At 32.7% G+C, this 4399-nt stretch overlaps 1 pseudogene; it reads right to left on the reverse strand.

Annotated features, from left to right (window-relative positions):
- Nucleotides 1-1170: 1170 nt before the first annotated feature.
- Nucleotides 1171-2048, reverse strand: LOC133172865 (adhesion G protein-coupled receptor E5-like; annotated as a pseudogene).
- Between the last annotated feature and the right edge of the window lie 2351 nt (nucleotides 2049-4399).

The raw sequence follows: 4399 nt of genomic DNA on the forward strand, positions 1-4399 counted from the left end.
ATAATTCCGAAATATTCCGTCTTGTTTCATTGCAGAATGTTTTCAGCACGCTGACACTTGTGTTTATAACTTTTGTTGTATTTACGGAATTTTTCTCCTCAGTCAAACTATCTAGTTCCTCTGAATTTAAATGAACATAAAAAAACGCAGACGTTGTCCAGACATTTTCATTTTCGCGTAACTGTTTACGTTTGCTTAGCAACTGCCTCTGTGAATTTCGAACCCGACTTAATTAAAATCCAGAATGTTTGCACGTGAGGGAATATAACTGTGTTCGGGAGGGCAATATAACTGTTTCTGGTGTAATATAACTATATCCGGCGTAATTCAGCAGTTTATCAGGGCATATGGATAAAAATATTATATTTGTGATATAATGGGAAAACTTCTTCAAAAATGTTCTATTATATAATATTGTTATCTATATAGAGAAACAGTCAGCATATTAGCTCCTTCGAAAAATATTGGCAGTGATTTACATTTTTATACAGCCCTTCTGAAAATCTTTCATTTAAGTTTTGAAACATATAGATCATACAGAGCTTCAGGAGAAATTTAACAAAAGGACATACTGGGATTATCCATGCAACATTTTGTCAGTTTCTGCGCTTAACCTATATACTAGGGATTTTAAAAGCAATTTACATGGGAGAATAGTCTATATACCAACAGAACATTTATGTTTCCTGTGCTATACGGTATAAGTAGAAATGTACTAAGGATTATAAATCTACTCTCTTTTTCACACACGTATATTTTTTTAACACGTTTTATTGTATCGTCTGTATAATTGTGTAAATTACACATATTCATTTTTTAAAGTAAAATATACAGGATTATATTGCTTTTTAAAATCAAAATAGCAAACTTTACTTCAGAAAAAAATTTCATTTTATAACTAGACTAAGAAGGCAAAAGGGTTAACTAAACACTCGCAATTTTTACCCTGGCAAAGTACTGTAATATCGATTATTTTCGTGGCGGTTTAATTTTCGATGTGTTCGTGGTATCAAGGAAGCTACGAATTATATTCCTCACAAAATGCAAAATTTCATACTTATAATTACACAACAATCCCTATTCCACAAAATTAAATTCTCAGGAACCAATATTTTTCTTAAACCATGAAAATATGATCCAACGAAAACACCTTATTTTACAAAAAAGTTTTCATTTTGAAGTGGTGTATGATTTTGGGCGTAATGTTGAAGATTGTCCGCTGAAATATCTATTTTTGCTACTGTTTATCCTGTACAAATTCCACACCTTTTTATTACAGACACAACTGGGAAAGATTAGCAATCCCTGTAAACCGTTCAAAATTGCAATAAAGTACGAAAATATTGAAACATCTATAAACGTGTCAATAATCTGAAATAACCATGACAGACCTGTCAACGAAAACAGCTTTATATAAACAGAAAATTGAACTCTATTTTCAGTTGTGCTTTCAATATCAGGAGATGAGCAAATTTTGAACGCCGTCAAAATATTTAAAAAATATGTTCGTTAATCACAAAAAAAATAACGGTACCAGGACAGTGACAATAAAAGCAGTTCTGTATGTCATTAATGTTAAAGCTTTGTCATAACCTGTGTTTTTGCCATCGGATGATATAAGGGAAGTTATAATGTTTAAAGTAAGAATAATCAAGGCGCTACCAAATGCATAGAAGTAATACTTAGTAACTGTTTGTCTGATAGATGTTGGAGAATTATCCCATCTCTGTTTGGCAGTGAAGACACGAAATATGTGAAAAGAACATATTTGCAGCCACGAAAATACCAACAGCCATGAAAAGTGTGACAAAGCAGACATTATTTCCAAACCAGAAGTATAAAACAAAGGACTACACACAATTGTGCCAAAAATAAAAATAAAACTAGTATCATGTTGTTAATACCGGAATAGTTCTTATAGTTGGGAAAAGACAATACGTAATGAATGTTATCAGAAGGGCCGCAAGAGAAACACAGATACAAATCAAAGTTAAGGTAGAAAGAAACCTACTACCATCATTCAGATTCATCAGTTTAAGTTTTGACATGTCGCTTACACAAATTCGGACTCCAATATTTTCAGCCCTGGATTGATAGACTGACAATCCGGAGAATATGTAATCAGTGTGAATATCTGCTAAGTTTGCTCCAATATCATTGTCTTTGATTTGAATTTGTGGGCAAGCCAACAAAGGGCTAATTAGATTATTTCTGAATATGCTGGACTCACAATTCCTTGCTTCTTGAAGATTAAGCACTGTCTCTTTCTATTAAATCTCATCGATAGATAGGTGGACATGAATGCTGTTTCGCTTACAGACATTTTACCTCTACAGTGGCTGTATTCGAAAGGGTCCAATTCTCAGCCATTTTCGTGAAAATAACTAGTCTTTCCTCTAATGCGTCTCTGTTAATTTTTTTCTCTGACAAGTAAAATTCTCCATGTCTAATTTTCCAAGTAGTCCAGCTCATTGAGATCACTACGATAAAATTTTCAATAAGAGTATCATATCTGTTAGTTTGAGTAATTTGAAATATTTTCACCCCTTATCAAACCTTTCAATTTTAGTAGCATTTTCATAACTGTTCCTTTTATGTCTGTAAGGACGGTAACTTTGACTTTCGTAGCCAGAGTGTAGCGCAGGTTAGTAGTGGTTGCCAGTACCGATACACACGTACCATTCCATAGTGTTTTGCCAGGAAAGCAGATCAGGTCCTTGCATGATTTCTGCAAATGACGAAGGAAAGTATAGATTAACATTTAATACCCAGTGAAAGGAATAATGTTATAAACTAGCATAAAATGATTTTTCATCGTCACAAGTGCCAAAGGGGCAGTATGCTATCATTAAGTCTGGGCTTGATATTTTGAACGGAACAACATATGTATTGATGCATTCCAGTAGACCACTTTGAAAGAACAGGTCCGGACAGCATTGTGTATTGGACCACTTGGAACAACAGTCGTATTCAGAACAGTAACATGGTGGACACCTGTAGGGAGAGACTACAAGTAAATCAAATCGAATCCCTGGTAATGTCAGGACCGATTTATTGCAGATGATCTCGGGTCCACAAAGAAGAATACTCTGTAAAATTAAGTGAGTTGTATTGAAATCAAAGTCTTCTCTGATCTTAACATCGTCTTGATTGTGATCAGCAATCGCTCCATTGTTCAGAACCAAAAAATGTACACTAAGATCCACTGGATAATATCTAGCATATCAACCTAGGTATATTTTGCATTTATCAGAAGGTCAAAAGAAGAAGCTGTTCTGGGGGTAGCCCTTTTTCCGATTATCTCAAGTATTCAGGGAATTTTTTCACTGATATAAAGGGTTGTATTTTTCATTGACTTCAATCTATTTCATTAACAAGCTGGATAATTGGCAATTAAGTTTTTTATTAGATGTCAAGAATACAGTTTTCGGAAAGATAATAAGATATTATACCCTGAGGATAACTTACTACAATTAGTATTTTGATCATTTATTTTTTCAAACAAGGTTTTTTATTTATTTAAACAAAAAGACCTTTATATTTCTTTCTTGGCAATGCCTCCTGACTTAATTTGGAAAAAAAATTATAAAAAGTCCACCTGTTAAATTTGAACCTACAAAATCTGAAGGGGCTTACATAAAATTATATCTTTTTATTTCAATGCTCTCCGATAGAAAAAAAGGACTTTTCTTTAAAGAAATAACAGACAAGAAAGCAAGAGGAGCGGATGAAGAGTAGATGATCGCCGACCGGTAATCACAAAATGTACTTTGCAATTAATTCAGGCGAACTAAAACTGTTTCCCTGATAGCTGTAAAATGTTTAAGGTTTGCTATTCCTGAAATGTGTAATATCAAGGATTTTTGAGAAGTATGTTTTAAATAACTAATCAAAGAGCATGTCTCAAAATGGCCAAAAAACTGGGGGTAAGTGTTCATCTTACTGAGCAACGGTACAATTTACTTTACTTTTTTTGCACGTAAATTGTACTTTTATGTTAATCACTTTAACCTTGAACATATTATACCACATCTTATCATGGCAATAAATATAATCTTAATCTATGTAAAATATTTTAATAATATTACTGATTGAAAAAATCCTTCAAATTAATGCGCGTAAATTATTTTGTGACCTTTTCTCAAGAAAAGAATATCATATTTGGTATTAAAAATCTAAATTGCCGATAAAAAATTTGCTGGTATCAACCTTTTTATGATTGAGTGCTGATTTGTTTGAAGTATCGTATATTTTAAAATAATGAAAGAAAAAGTTGGGACCAGTGATGTAAATTTTGATATATTGGTCCAAATATGCGATTTTCAAGCAAAAAACAAAGTGAATTTTACTTGACTTCTTCAATATATCTTCATTTCTTGACAATGTCTGTTGTGTGAAT

Source organism: Saccostrea echinata, unplaced genomic scaffold, assembly GCF_033153115.1.
Source record: "Saccostrea echinata isolate AGI-Se365-2 ecotype Australia unplaced genomic scaffold, CSIRO_AGI_Sech_v1 ptg000055l, whole genome shotgun sequence".
Lineage (NCBI taxonomy): Eukaryota > Metazoa > Mollusca > Bivalvia > Ostreida > Ostreidae > Saccostrea > Saccostrea echinata.